This window comes from Fukomys damarensis, unplaced genomic scaffold, assembly GCF_012274545.1.
Source record: "Fukomys damarensis isolate Sample0158 unplaced genomic scaffold, DMR_v1.0_HiC HiC_scaffold_17, whole genome shotgun sequence".
Classification (NCBI taxonomy): Eukaryota; Metazoa; Chordata; class Mammalia; order Rodentia; family Bathyergidae; genus Fukomys; species Fukomys damarensis.
In genome coordinates this window covers 2192334-2208887 of record NW_022900929.1, presented here as the reverse complement: position 1 = coordinate 2208887, position 16554 = coordinate 2192334, and the positions used below count along the sequence as shown (strand labels likewise).

Below are 16554 nucleotides of genomic sequence, written 5' to 3'. Positions count from 1 at the left end.
TTAAATATGTTAAGGGACCATTTTCATCTCCAGAATTAAGGATTATTTTAATGTTACAACATTGCCTTTTCTCTTTTACTTTCCTTTTTAGTTTTATTTTAGGATTCCCTATTTTTAATGTTCATACAGAGATTTCTTTAACTGAAATACCAAATAGTTTCTTTGGTGTGAAAAATTATAATAGTACACAGGATCCTAATGACAAAATTAATAATGTGAAATAGGAAGTAAAGGGCTAAAGGTGTAGGGAAAGTGGGAAGGGTGGGGGAAAAGTAATAAGGGAGAGGAAAAATATATATGAGAAACTGAAAAAATGGAAATAAAGTGAGTGTAAATGGGGAGGGGAGGAGGGGGTGAAGGGAGGGCAGGGACAAGGGGAAAAAATGAGCATCAAGACCTATTATGTAAAGGTACAGAATCCCAATGATGAAAGGGCTAAAGGTGTAGGGAAAGTGGGAAGGGTGGGGGAAAAGTAATAAGGGAGAGGAAAAATATATATGAGAAACTGAAAAAATGGAAATAAAGTGAGTGTAAATGGGGAGGGGAGGAGGGGGTGAAGGGAGGGCAGGGACAAGGGGAAAAAATGAGCATCAAGACCTATTATGTAAAGGTACAGAATCCCAATGATGAATGTAACTGTGCTGTATACCTAGATTGTACCAATAAACTCAATAAAAAGAAAAAAAAGATTGTATGATTATATGTTGTGTTTAACATGTTAATTTGCAGACAGCATAGATGTGTGAGTTAGTTTTGTCAATTTGATTGGATTAAAGGCTCCTGGAGAGGTAATTAGATCATGGGGTGGACTAATCCATTAATGCTCATAGCTACTAGGATAGGTGGGTCAATGGAGTATGCCTTTGAATGGTAAATCTCTCATTCATGCTCTTCACTTGTGCTCTGATTCTCAGCTGCCACTAGGTGAGCAGGTTTCTTCCACCATTCATTTCTGCAATGATTTTTTTTTTTTTGCATCACCTCAGATGCAATGGAACCCACAGCAATGGAACCAGTCAAATACAGACAGAAAACCTCTGAAGTAGTGAAGCAAATAAACCATTTCCTCCTTTAAACTCTGAGTGTTAGATAGTTTGTTCTAAAAAGGAGGGGAGCTAACCAAATGAGAAAGTACCAGAGAAATGAGGTCATTACTGTGACTATACTTCACCATGTGGTTCATGAACCACATGAAGCCGTTAGAACTGGCTTGCGGTTGGAGTTTAGAAAGGTTTGGTGATGTGGGCTAGAGAAACCTAGAATGCTAAAGCAGAGATTGATGGGTAATTCTGGTAGGAGATCAGAAGACCAGAATCCTGATAGGAATGTGACAATAATGTCTAGCTCATGGAGTCTCACTTATGAATTAGAATGGAGGCCATGCATGTTAAACTCTGGCAAAATGTTTGCCTACATTTTGTACATATCCTAAGTCTTTATATGAGGCCAGATTTAAAGGTAATCTGGTGGAGAAAATTTCAAGGGCATTTCAGCATTCTGGCTATGGCAGAATGGTTAGATCTGGGAATAAAATACAGAACAGAAGAATGTGAAAACAAATTTTGGTCAGAAAAGAAGCATGCGTAAAGTTGGAGTCAAAGGAAATTAGTTGCTGAAGAGATTATTGCCATTAGTACTTTGAATCAGGACAAGAAGAACTTTGCCTTGAGGGTTTCTCAGGAATCAGCAAGATCCCACCCATTACAACTTCAATTTGAGAAAAGAGCCCCTAGGTCCCCTGCTATAGAAAGGCCATCTAAGAAATTGGTTCCCTTCTATTCATTTCATTGTGCTCAGCCATCCAGTCATTCAGAAACCACTAAAGCCATAGTCCTCAGAGTCCTAGCTACTCTTTGAGTTGGGGATAGACCTTAGAATCCACCACATAATACTATTTTTAGTGGCATGCAAAGTGTAACAGATGTGGGGTCAGGGTGGTTTCCAACCAAATTTCAACAGAAAACTTGAGAGGCCTAGCAAAAATGTTTGAAAGGATCAGAGTCCCTACCAGGAGCTCCTGAAAGAGCAATGTATGAAGCTGTGGAAAAGAAGCCAAAGTGCATTGAAGACCCCAGAAAGTTGCACATACCAGGAACATGGAGCATCTGCTTAGGAAGGCCACAGGCATTGCATGGAGCCTGCCCAAGGGCAAGGGAGTGTGATCTGCAACTAGCAAGGGCATAGGGGTAGGGCTGCCCAAGCCATCTGGAACTCACTCCTTACCACCATATGCCTCACATACCCAACATGGAGCTACAGGTCTTAATGTATACCCTACAGGATTTCAGTATTGCTTTAGTCCAATTCTTTTTTATTTATTTTTGTTTTGTTTTGTTGAGACAGGATTTCACAGTGTAGTTCAGGATGGCCTTGAAATCACTGTACAGCCCAGGTTGGCCTCAAACTTAGTGATTCTTCTGTGTAAGCATCTCAAGTGCAAGGATTACAGGTGTGCACCACAGTGCCTGGCTCTGGTCTAATTTTTTTCTATCCCTCTATTCCTCTCTTTTTGGAATGGGAATGTTCACCATGTGCTGTTATATATTAAGAATATGCAATTTGTTTTTTTAATTTTGTTGGAATTCAGAGCTAAAAGTCTTCTTCAAGTTTCAGGGGAAACACTGGACTTGAACTTTTGCTGGAACTGTTGTGATATAAGGGAATGGATTATTGCTTTTTCAGTTGTGCACAGGATTGCTGTATCATGATAGGAGGAATTATTAACTTGTTATTGTGTTTATTAAGAGGTTAAGTATGGTTTAATGAGATGTGATTAGGTGCCAAGCTGACAAGGGGTAGCGTTCGGGAAGTTAATGTCAATTTTCAACTTGACTAGATCTAGATTCCTGCAGTCTAGATCATGGAGACACTATAATCATCAATGGATTAATACACTGATGTTCACAGCTGTCTTAATCCCCTTTCTTGTTGCTGGGACAAAATACCTAACACTCACAATTTAAGAAAGTGAGGCTTGCCGGGCGTGGTGGTGCATGCCTGTAATCCCAGCACTCGGGAGGCTGAGGCAGGAGGATCGCTGTGAGTTCGAGACCAGCCTGGGCTACATAGTGAGTTCCAGGTCAGTCTCAATTTCAGTCCATAGTTGGCTGGCACCAATGCATGGTGATATGGCAGAGGATATCGTGAAGGAAAAGCCGCTCACTTCATAGCAGCCAAGAAGCAGAGAGCAAGTGAAAGGAGGAGACAAGGAGATAAAACCTTCCAGGCCATGCCCCCAGTGACCTGCTTCTGACCAGACACCACTCCTAACGCCAAGTCAACTAAAAAAAACCTTCATAGTCAAGTCACCTACAAAACCCCTGTTTATGAGCAGAGGAGGCTTTTAAGGAATATCCAGATATAAACCATTACTTTACTGTAGCTGTATGTGCTGTTAAAATGTGGGGCCCATTTGGAGGCACTGGGTCTCTGAGGGCATGCTTTCAGAGGATATCTCTCTCTAACACTCTTTTGTATGCTCTGCTGCCCTGCTGCCATGAAGCGAGTAACTTAGTTCATCTGCAGCCCTTCTGCCATGGTATCTTGCTTTGCTTTAGACCAACAGCAGTGAAGCCAGCCAAGCATGGACTGAAATCATAGGGCAAGTGAGATTAATTTGTTGTGGCAATTGGAAAGCTGACCAATATACTAGATATATTCTAGGTGAATGTTGACATACATGTTTTTAAGACTGGACAAATGGGTGGATTGTGTGCCACTTACATGGATGAAGAGGAATAACAACACAAGCTTTAGGAGCTAAGATCAAGAATTATTTTACAAATTTGAGATTTTTTTTAGGCATCCAAAATAAGCCTGTGGTATAGATATACATTTGAGGGAGGCAAGCTTGTAGATTGGTATTCTAAATGAGAGCAATGTACATGGTTCTCTCCTGAGAGAATTTGGAGAGAGATAACCAGAATGTTACAGAATTTATACATTTGGAAAAGGAGGATTCTGTAAGGGATACTGAAATGGAGGACCAATAAAATAGAAAAAACCCAGAAGAATATAATATCATGGAAGCCAGTAGAGGAATGTGTTTGTTTTTCAGTTTTACTAACAGCTACGTAAAATTTCATTGCACCAGTATATTGTAACTACTTTTCAATTTGCAATTTGGATTCATTTCATTGCTATATAATAAACTACACTTTGATGAACATTCTTATAGATTCATCTTTATCTACCACTCTTATTACTTTCTCTGGATATACTCCTGTATGTAGGTGAAAAGGAAAGCCTATTGAAAAGCTTTTAGTAAAAGTTGCCTATTGTCTTCTAGAAGGTTTGCTTCTATTTATTTTTTGTGCTTTTTTCATTAAGTTTATTGGTACACATTAGGTATACATTGTGATTGCATTTATCATTGGGAATTTGTACCTTTACATGATATATCTTGGTTCTTCTTTTTTCCCATTCCCCTTTCCTCCCTTCCACTCCTCCACCCCTCCCTATTTACAAAAGCATTGTTTCCATTTTTTCCTTCTTTCTCATTTTTCTTTTCCCTTCTTTCCTCCCCACCCCCCAGTTCTCCTTCCCCTTTTAACCTTTTCTTCCTATTTCACAATATCTATTATATATTTTGATCCTCATTTACACTTTCAGTTTCTCATACCAGAGAAACAATTTGGTATTTACATATGTATGTCCTATTTATTTTACTTAAGAGTATAGTCTCAAGTTGCATCCATTTAACTATAAATATCTCTAGCTTAGCATTCTTTATGGCTGAGTAGTACTCCATTTATTTTTAAAAGCCACATCTTTATCTAGTCATCAGTTGATGAGCATTTGGGCTGTTTCCAAGATTTAGCTATTACAAACTGCTGCTATAAAGATGGGTGCACATATATTGCTGTGGTATGATGCTTTTAATTCTTTCAGGAACATACACAGAAAGTGAATAGCTGGGTCAAATGGGACCTCTAATCCTAATTTTTTGAGGAATGTCCACACAGAATTTCACAGTGGTTGTACAGTCTACTTTCCCAGCAGCAGTGGAGAAGGGTTCCTTTTTCCCTCCACATCTCCTCCAGTATTTGTTATTTGTTATCTGTATTTTCAGCTCCTAGGCTTCACTTCCTGTCAGATCAGCTGTAGAAATAGAGTCTCATAGGAGCAGGAATTCTATTGTGATATGAGGGATCTAGGTTGAAAGCTCCTTATGAGAACCCAATGCCTGGTGATCTGAGGTGGAGCTGAGGTGTTGATGCTAGCACTGGGGAGCAGCTTGTAGTGGATTAACTAATGGTCAACGTGGAACACCCAGTTGAACTGAATCGGCGTGGTTCTAGGTGTGGAAGAGCCACCTGAGAATTGTTGCCAGTGGCATAAAAAGAGAACTGGAGGGGAAGATCTTTGCTGTTGATTTTCTTGGAGAAGTTTTCCATGTTTTTTCTTGATGTGAACCTGGCTGTTCTTATCAGAGGACGAGCTCGGGTCCTCACTATCACTGGGATGGCTTCTATTCTCATCAGGGGAGCTCTGATCTTCACCATGAGCATCACTTCCTGATTCCAGTGTAGATCCCTCAGCCTGATGGCACAACTCCTTCACCCTGCCAGCACAAGCTTTCTAGTTCCACCACTAGCTTTTGGCCTTCCTGGTGCAAATCCTCCATATGGACTTGGATAAGACATTGCCTTGGACTGTAGGCCTTCAGTTGAACTTGTGCAAGACATTGCTGTGGAATCCAGGGCCTTGGCTGGATTCTTAGGGTCTCTACTGTGCAGACAGATCTCTTGCACTCCTCTGCATTTGACCTTTTGGTTGAATATTATAAAATAATCATATAAATTATGTGTTCTGTATTAAATCTATTCCCTTGCAAACCCTGACTACAAACAGCTTCAAATACAGATTAACACTAGCAGAAAGGTTTGACTTCACAGAGGCCATAAAGAATCTTGTAGACTCATAACACAACTCTATCAGTGAGTATCAAATGACAATTAAACTGCACCTAGTGGCAGACTTCATAGTGCCAACTGAGTTGATGTACTTCAATTGTATAGCTGCATAAGGTGACAGGCTTTAAATCAGAGCATGACCTGCCCATTATTTTATTTACCACTTTTATCTGTGCCTTTTTCTCACCCTGTCCACTGGTATCAATCACAGTTTTGGTAAGCGTACAAGCTAACCCTTGCCAAAATGAGTAAGAAACAAAACATCACTGGAGAGCTTTTTTAAAATGAAGACCCAATGATGAGACAGCAGAAGACTCTAATACTGCCAACAAAAGGAAGCTGCACTTAAAAGAAGATACCAAGCTTCCTATTGACATAACAACTTTATTGCAATAGGTGATTCACATTCTCCAGATTGGCTTTGTATATTATGTGGTGACCAGTTGTCCAAAGAAGGCATGAAGCCTTCAAAACTGCTTTGCCACATGGAGACCAAACACATTACATTAAAAGACAAGCTTTTGGAGTTTTTCAAAAGAAAAGTGAATGTGAAGAACAGAATTACTGTAGGCCACCACTTCATCAATTGTGTCTTCTCTGAAAGCATCATTCTTAGAGGCTAACCACAGTGCTAAAACTAAGAAGCTCTCTACTATTGGTGAAGAGTTGATCTGGACTGCTGCTAAGGATGTTGGCTGTGAACTTTTAGGAGTAGCTGCAGTTCAAAAGGCAGTACACATTCTACAAGTACCATGATTAGATGAATTGATGAGCTAGCATAGGATATGGAGGCATATTTTTTAGGATTAATGAGTCACTGTGGTATACAATCCAGATTGATGAGTATACTGATGTTGACAACAAGGCAACAATGCTTGTTTTTGTGATATATATATATATATATATATATATATATATATACATACATACATACATACATACATGGAGGTGTGCAGGATGATATGTTATGTGGACTTTTGTTGCCAACTAACACCATAGCTGCAGAACTGTTCAAGTGTTTAAGTGATTACCTATTGGGAAAACTGAATCGATCATTTTGTGTCAGTATATTCATGGGTGGAGTGGCTCCCTTGACTGGATTATTTTCTGGTTTCACTGTTCAGGTCAAAGAGGATGCTTCTGAATGTGAATCTAAGCACTGTATCAACATAAAGAAATGCTGACTGGCAAAGAAATGTAGTCTGAACTAAAAACATTTTGCAGGATGTGATTTAAACTATCGGTCACAGTAAAGTACAGTGGTACCTCGGTTCACAAATGGATTCTGCAACCAGAATCATGGAAAGAATTAAATTCATGAACCAAGGTACCACTGTACAGACCCTTAGCTCACATCCATTTCTGCCACTCTGTGAAGAGATGGATGCAGAAAACACATGTCTTCTCTTATAACAGAAGTGAGACACCTTTCTAAATGTAGATCACTGGTTAGTTTTTCAGTCACATGAACTGCTCTGGAGGTTTCTCTTACACTTTAAAGCAATACTGTGTTTATTGAGTGCCTTCTAATGTGCAGTTTTTTGTAATGCACCAAGTGAGGAGAGCTAACTGTCATGTTGGGAAAGGACAGTTACATAGTTACATTTGAGGGCACAGACAGAAGCACTGTGTGGTTAAATGTCAGCAGTCTAATGAGTTCAAAGGAGAGCAGGCATACAGTAACCTGGGAGAAGGCATAAAATTCATGTTGGCAAGGGTATTTGGATTTGTGGCAGAGTTGAAGAGCTTAGCAGAGGTCAAATGAGGATATGTAATGTGAAGGACCAAGCAAGGTCCAAGGCATTAGGAGAAAGGCCTGGGGCGGGGATGGACAGAGAAAAGTCTGTACAAGCAACACCCCAGAGTTTGGATTTGAGCAAGTGAGTTCCCAGAGGTAGTTTGCATCTTATCATGCAGAGCTTTCACAGGCTTAGTCCAGAAGCTGGGGTCATTTTTATTTTATTAGTACATGTTTGCAATATATGAAGTTTCCATTTATCTTAAGAAGTAGGTAGGTGTAACATATGTTTTTCTCTTCTTTTCTTTATTTAAAAAAAATTCTATTTTTGAGACAGGGTCTCACTATGTAGGTGAGACTGTCCTTCAATTCGCTATGTAGCCCAGGGTAGCTGCAAACTTGTGGCAATACTCCTGCCTCAGCTTCCTGAGTGCAGGGATTACACGTGTGTGCTACCATGCCCAGCATATCTTGATGCTTTTTATTCCCCTTCTTCTATCCTCTCACCTCCCTCTGTCTCTAGATTCCCTTTTTCCATTTTCATTACTGTTTTTATTACTTTAGTTCATATATGTGACATAAAATGGTTACATTCACTGTCAGGAGGATGCATCTGAAGTCATTTTAATCCCTTCCCTTTTCCCCCTTCTCTTCACCCTCAGTCTCTCAGATGCCTTCTCATTTGCAAAAGATCTATCTCCCTTATTCCTTGTATCAATATTTTATTTTGTTCATTTTTGTACATTGTATTACCCAAATGAGAGAAAATATGTGGTATTTAAGCTTGTGTGTCTTATTTATTTCATTTAACATTATGTTTTCTGGGTATATCCATTTTCCTACAAATGTCCCTTTATAGCCAAGTATTATTCCATTATGTATAGACACCACATTTTCTTTGTCCACTTGTCTGTTGATGGACATTTAGGCTACTTCCAGGATTTAGCTATTATGAATTGTATACACAGGTATAGCTGTAATATGATGTATTTAGCTCTTTTGGGGAGGATACCTTAGGGGAATAGCTGGGTCAAATGGAATTCCTAATTTTAGTTTCTTGAGGAATCTCCATACTGATTTCCATAGTGGTTGTACTAATTTATATTCCCACTAATGATGTAGAAGTTTTTATTTTCCCCCATAGCCTCTCCAGTATTTATCATTTTCTTTCTTCCTTTTTTGGGGTGGGTACCAGAGATCAAACTCCTGTCTTTGCACTTGCAAGGCAGGCGCCGGAACCACTGAGCTAAATCCCAGCCTCCCCTCCTTTGTTTTCATACCGGGGATCAAATTCAGAACCTTGCACTTGTGAGGCAAGCAATGGCATCACTGAGCTAAATCCCAAGCCCAATTATCATTATTTCTTAATTATTGCCATTTTTTCTTGTATAAGAAGAAATATTAATTTTGTTTTTCATATGTATTTTTCTAATGGCCATCAACGTTTAACTTTTTAAAATGTATTTATTGGTCATTTGTACTTCTGAGAAATGTCTATTCATTTCACTTGCCCATTTTTTTATTGCATCTTTTATTTTAGGGGGTCTAATGTTTTGAATTTTTAATACATTCTGGATAGTAGTCCTCTGCCTGAGAAATAGCTGGCAAAATTGTTTTCCTTTTCTGTAGGTTTTCTCTTCACTCTGTCGATTGTTTCCTTCGCTGTGCAAAAGCTTTTAAATTAGATCTAATCCCATTTGTTGATTCTTGATGTTATTTCTTGTGCAGTTGGAGTCCTGTTCAGAAAGTCCTTGCCTCCACCTGTGACTTTGAGTTTTACCTATTTTATTTCCCTATAGGTTGTTTCTGTTTTAATATTTAGATCTTTGATCCTTTTTTAGTTTAATAGTGAGAGATATGGATGTAGATTCAATAGCCAGTTTTCCCAGAGATTATCTTTCCTCAATGTATGTTCTTGGCCAATTTGTCAAAGATCAATAACTGAATGTGTTTGGGGTTGTTTCTGCATCCTTTCTTTTATTCCATTGATCCACTTATCTGTTTTTGTGCCAATGCCATGCTGTTTTTATCACTGAAGCTTTATAGTATAACTTGAAGTCAGGTGTTGTTGCTCAAGATTGCTTTTGTTACTTGGGTCTCTTCTGGTTCTATATGAATTTTAGTATTGTTTTCTGTAGTTCTCTGAGGAAGGCTGTAGGTATTTTGATTGAGATTGCATTAAATCTGTATATTAGTTTTGGAAATATGACCATTTTGACTATATTTGTTCTGCCTCTCCAGGAACGAGGATATCTTTCCATTTTCTGATGTCCTCTTCCATTTTCTTTTTCAGAATACTGTAGTTTTTATCATAGGGGTTTTTAGTTCCTTGGTTAAGTTAATTCCTAGATATTTAAATTTTCTTGGTGCAATTGTGAATGGTATTGTTTTTCTAATTTCCTTCTCAATGAGTTCATTATTGGTGTTCAGAAATGCTATTGGTTTTTATGTATTGATTTTGTATCCTGCACATTGCTGAAATTTTATTAATTTTAAGAGTATTTTGGTGGAATTTTTGGATCTTCTGTACAGAGGATCATGTCATCTGCAAATACTGATTGTTTGATTTCTTCCTTTCCTATAAATATCCCTTTGATTTCTTTTTCTTACTTGATTGCTCTGGCTAATGTTTCAAGTACTAAGTTGAACAGGAATGGTGATAGTGGACATTTTTGTCTTGGCTTGTTATTGATTTTAGAGGGAAAGTGTTCAGCTTTTCCTCATTTAATGATGGTTTGCCATTGGCTTTTCATGAACAGCTTTTATTAGATTCAGGTAAGGTCTTATATTCCTATATTCCTCATGGTTTTTCTTTATCATGAATGGGTGTTAATTTTTTGTCAAAAGCATTTTCTTCATCTATTGGTTTGATCATGTGTTTTTTTGTTTTTGTATGTTTCGTAGCAGGGATCAAACTCAGGACCTTGTGCTTGTGAAGCAGGTATGGTGCCACTGAGCTAAATTCCCAGCCCTTGATCATGTGTTTTTGCCTTTGCTTCTGTTTATGTGGTACATTGTATTTATTGATTTGCATATGCTGAATCATCCATGAATCCTGGGATGAATCGTACCTGGTCACAATGTGTGATCTCTCTGATGGTATGTTGCATTCTATTTGCCAATATCTTATTGAGAATTTTTGCATCTATGTTCATTATGGAAATTAGTCTGTAGCTTTCTTTTTTAGTTGGTTTTTTTTTATGTTTTGGGATTAAAGTGATACTGTCTTCCAGAAATGAGTTCGGAAGTACTCTTCTCCTTTCAATTTTATTTAAGTGTTTGAGAAATATTGGTGTTATAACATCCCTAAAGGTCTTGTAGACTTCAGCAGTGAATCTAATAGGTCCTGGCTTTTCTTAGTTGACAGGTTTTTTATTACTTGTTACTGGGCGGGCTGTTTTTTGTTTTCTTTGTTTAGTTTGGTTCCAAGGCCAGAAAGTCATGGTAGAAGGATTTGGCAGAGAAAAGCTGCTCGTGTCATAGTGGCCAGGAAAGAGGGGTGGGAGGAGATAGAGTCATGCATCCAATGACCTGCCTCTTCTAACCAGACCTCACTTCCTAACAAGAAGTGAGCTATAGCACTCCTATAGTCCAATCACCACCACCCCCAAATCCCCACCTCTGAACATATGAATCCTTTGGAAGACAGTCTAGATCTAAATCATAACACTGCTCAACAAACTCAATTTGTCACCTCAGGGGAGAATGTTAGCTGTTCAAGTCAGCAGATAAAGTGACTACCTTCAAAGCCAAACTGGAATTCTGTGGGTGATAAGTGAACATTGCAATTTTGGACATGTTTCAAACATTAACAGAGTTTTTTTTTGGAAATTAAAATACTGAATTTATTTCAAATGTACATTTTTGTCTCCCCACCATCTCCATGTCTGACCAGCACAACTACTATGTTTTATCATAATATTCCATACATACCAAAAACCAAGCAAAGCATGGAGTTCCATCTTTAAAAACTAAACAGGCATTTTTGACAACTCATTCTTGGCAGTGGAAGCTGGCTGGACAACTTTTATCAAACGTGATAGGGAAAGTTCTCACTTTGCATTATAAAAAGAATAGCCAGATATCAACTGTTACAGCAGTGAAATAAAACAGAAAAATTTAACAAACTGTTTAAATTGTTTTCTTAAAGAGACTTCCTCCACTGCCAGATATCTTGAACAGCCTCCTGGTCAGTCATCTGGAAGCAATTCTTCACATATTTGATGAAATTGGCTTTCACTTTGGGAAGAGAACCATCCTTTTCTATACTTGCTTGCATTTTTGCTTTAATATCTTCTACAGAACTAGGTCCTTTGGGTGTTTAATGAGTCTTTTCTTGTTTTTTGAGGTATTCTTGGCCTTTTGATCTTGGTGTTGATGGTTGTGTCTTTTCCATTCTGGATTGTTTTTTGTGCATTTTTGGCTGGAGTATCTTGTATCAATTTCTTCCCTGGTACTTTCTCTTATCATCATTGTCATCATCGACTAGTTTTACTTTTGTTTGGTTTATGCAACTTTATTGAAGAGAAATCAATTACTAGCAGAGCTATTAGTTGATCACTCATCCATTGGCAACTTGCATTGTTTACTCAGTGCTATATTAAACAGTGTATTGGAAGATAGATTAACTAATAGCTCCAAGCCTCCTAACAATTTCAATTAAAATCACAAAATGTTTTGCGACCCTATTTTGCAATACAAAGGGTGTTTGAGTTTGTTTCCATTCTCGGAGAACAAGAACAGGTCATCATTCCTTTACTGACATGCATACAATGCATCACATTTTCTGTTCTGCTGATGCTATAAATTCAATACTAATTCTCCAGCCACATCAGTTATGAGCACAAAGTATATCATGTAACCTCAAATTTCTAACAGTGGAAAGCTTAACAGGAACGAATGCTGCTAAAATAATGCTGCTTCCTCGCTGTGACAACCAAGCATCCATCTTCCCCCCTCAGCTGACTTCTTCAGCAGTTAGAGCTGTGAGGAATGGTTTAAGTCTCATAACCAAGTCAGAGTGAAGACATTGGCCACATAATACACATGCTCCATTAAAAAAAATCTGAATCTTGGGCAACTGTTCTCTTGTATCTATTTTACAGTTTCTAAAAGCAGTTATTGTCCAAAGCTGGAAGTACTTAAGTCTTCTCAGAGGAGCATGTGAATGAATGGAGGGAAGTAAACAAAAAATAAAAGTAAAATAGATGAGGTCTGATAGGGGAGCAGCCGGATAAGAAAATCAAAAAAGGAACAGCAATTTAAAGTTTATTCCAGCTATAATTCAGGTTATTCTGATTTTAAGGTAGCATCACATGGCACACTTCTGAGTCCATTCTCGAGACATTCTGTTGTACTTGTCTCTGTTTTATAGATCCGTGCAATCTCTGGCACCAGGGACTCATCTGGGTTTGGATCGCACAGCACTGAACAAATGGATAAAAGAACTTTAGAAATAGATAAAGCAGGAGGCCACTGTGATCTTAGAATAGCGAGACAAATGCTGCCATTACTGTTTATATTGGAATGATAACTTCTTGTTGTAAATGCAACCCTACGTGGTTTGAAGGGGTGGTCTGTAGGACAATGAATTGTCAGAAAGAATACACCACCTTGATATGGGCTGTCATTAGGTTCCATAATCGTGGCTTGCCAGTGGAACACGTCATCCCCAACTGGATCTGCAGAACATTGTGCTGGAGCATCCCGGGCCAAATTCTAAATTCCTTATTAATCCGCTTCAACGCCCTGGTTCCTGCTGTCCAGGCCCTCGGTATCCGCATGTGCTCCGTCGGCCGCGATTGGATGGTCCTGGCTCCCAGCCCCTCAGACACCGCCAGAGGCCAGAGGGCGGGGCTCCTCGCCTGGCCTTGCCTTGGCCTCCGCCCGCCCCATCCAGCGCCTCCCGGGCTGAGGGGGCTCCATCTGACACCACCACAAGATGTCCGCCGGACCTAGTTTTACTTTTTGTTTGTTTGTTTTGTTTTATTTTGTTTTTTGGTACCAGGGATTGAACTTGGGTCCTTGCTCGTGTCCTTGCGCTTGCAAGGCAGACGGCAGAACCACTGAGCCAAATCCCCGGCCCGAGTTTGACCTTTTTATGCGGACCTTGCTACCACTTCCAGGGACAGATCGCTTTCCAGATATACTTAAGCGTTTATTTTAAACTCTTCCTCAACATCTGATTCTAAATCTTCCTCCATAGCTACTCAGTGCTGTCCACTAATATGCACAGGCCCTGTACCACACTTCCACCTTAAAGCAACAGGTGGTGTAATTTCAACCCCCGCCCCAAGGGAAACCATTGGCTGTACAGACATTTTCACAGTTTCTAGTGTTACTTTACTTGGACTGCCTTTGTAATTCATTGCCTGCGCAAGTGTCTCATTATGTAGCTGGAACTCACTGATCTGGAGCTCAGGCTGGTCTCGAACTCACAGTGATCCTCCTGCCTCAGCCTCCCGAGTGCTGGGATTACAGATGTGCGCCACTACATCTGGCTTCTTTTTTTTTTTTTTTTTTTTTTGTTTTTGGGTTCTATTTTTGGTTTTTTTTTTTTTTTTTTTTTTTTTTTTTGGTACTGAGGATCGAACTCGAGTCCTTGTGCTTGTGAGGCAGTGGCAGCACCACTGAGCTAAATCCCTGGCCCCCTGACTGTTCTTAATGACAACTGATGCTTATTTTCATCATTATCCACCATAAAGTGACAATCTGTTTTGGCCTTCAGTTCACAATGAAAATGTAGTTCCGGGGCCTCAGGAGACTCACGTCCATATCCATCCAGTCTTCCACGTAGTGATGGCATACACTCAGGTGGGGGAGAACCGGGATGGAAATAAACAGCTACTGCTCGCAGAGAACAGATGTGCAGGATGGAATCACACCAGGCAATTGAGCTTTTTTTTTTTTTTTTTTTTTAGAAGAGACTGAAGGAGGGCCTTCTTCCTCACAGCTGGTGCCTGATCACCTGGTTGGAAGAGGTAGTTCACTGGGGGTGTGACCTGGTAGGGTGCATCTCCTTCCCCAGTTCCTCCCTTCCATCTCTACTTCCCAACTGCCATTGAGGGGGGCAGTTTTTCTCATCAAGCCCCTCCCCCACTTCTGCCCTGGAACCAGCCAACTATTGACCCAAACCTCTAAAAAATGTGAACCAAAATAAAGTTCTCCCGGTTTCATTTGTTAGTGTAGGGTATTGAGTCCCAGTGTTGAGAAAGTGACTAAGATAATGCCCTGAAAGTACGTTTGAGATAACTTAGAATCTTCATACATTTTGGATTAAAGTGAAAGTGGAATAGTCTGAGATTGCCACAATGGCACTGAAAAGCCTCCTTCCATTTTCCACATACTATCTGTCTTTGTGTAACAGGGTTTTCTGCAGTGTCAGTAATCAAATCAAGATTCAGAGTAGACTGGACATAAATAACACACTTTAGGTGTCAATGTCTCTTCTCGCTCTCAGATGGAACCATCTAGTTACAGGAAAACAAGCTCAGGTCTCCTACTGATTCTGCATTATGGTGAGTTGCATAATTATTTCATTATAAATTACAATATAATAATAATAGAAATAAAGTACACAATAAATGAAATACCTTTGAGTCATCCCAACCCCCAAACCCACAACGCCCCTCCCCTTCTGTGGAAAAATTGTCTTCCATGAAACGGGTCCCTGTATTATAGGCAGCTAAATTAGAGAGAAGTTAATATACAGTCAGAACAGGACTGGGATCTTAAGGAAGTGAAAAATAAAGATATTAGAATTGTGGCCAGAGGCACATCTGAAGGTCAGGTCCAAGATAAAGATGCAATGGCTAGGCCTACATGCCTTCCTAAGCCTTATCTTGAGTTTTTTTGCAGTTAGTACCTCTTAGACCATTAAGTCCAGATAGGCACCAGTTGCCTAGGTGGCTGGGTGACCACAACATCTGGACCTCTGTCTCTTCCCAAAAATGCCTGTGTTACTTTCCATGTATCCTTACTACATTACCTGTTTCCCTATTGGGTCAATATTAGCTAAGCAGCTATATTTATAATCCTATGGGTTAACTGTAGTTTGATCCATGTTGTATCCACATTGTAACTTTGCTGTATAAATTACCTCTTACAAAGGGCCTCAGTGGCCAATCCATTCAAATCCGTCGTGGAATTTCAAAAGTTATTATTCTCTCCTTATTTCTAATAAAACTCTCATAACTTCTTCCTTTGGTTCACAACGTCATTCTTCTATGTTGTGGGACCATGAACTTGTCAAATTTGGTATCTAACAGGTCAGGAGTTAGTTAAGTGCTAAAAATGTTGTTGAGGACTGTTGCTCTTCCTAAAGATCAGCAAAATATGGGAAGGGACATCCTTGACCTTTGGAAGTCACATGGAGAATTACATCGTCAAGCATCTCCATCATGCTGAACATACCTAGAATGACTCTTCATGGGACATAGTTTAAATAAAAAATTTCAACCAGTTTTGCACTTCTCACTGTTTATTGCCCCATATCCCAAAGATTGTCCCAGTTGTATCGCCTAATCCGTGATTACCTAAGGATTGTTTTCAGCAGTTTCACGTTCGTGACCAAGTCTTTGCCTCCAGAGGGCAAAGAGGGTAGAATTTGAATTTTTGTTGTGATCAAATGATAGACCAAAATAAGTTCAGTGCTCATCACAGGTCCTGTAGATGCCCCTGATGTTTTTTCTTTTTCTCTTTGGAAAGAAATGAAAAGTCATTGTACCTGGAAAAGGTAAACAAACATTTCTAATTAGTTCCCGAAGACACCCGATTGTTACATTGATACTGTTTTGGCGTGAGATGTGGTCGTTATGACTCGTCTGAGGACACTCAGTTTGGTGGTGGGGGAGAGCTGCAAAAACACAGAACCCGCCCATGCGCTCTCCCAACCTAGGACTC

At 39.5% G+C, this 16554-nt stretch overlaps 2 pseudogenes; both read right to left on the bottom strand.

The window, feature by feature from the left end:
* Nucleotides 1-11797: 11797 nt before the first annotated feature.
* Nucleotides 11798-15256, bottom strand: LOC104875357 (annotated as a pseudogene).
* On the bottom strand, nucleotides 12872-13436 carry LOC104875348 (annotated as a pseudogene).
* Nucleotides 15257-16554: the final 1298 nt, after the last annotated feature.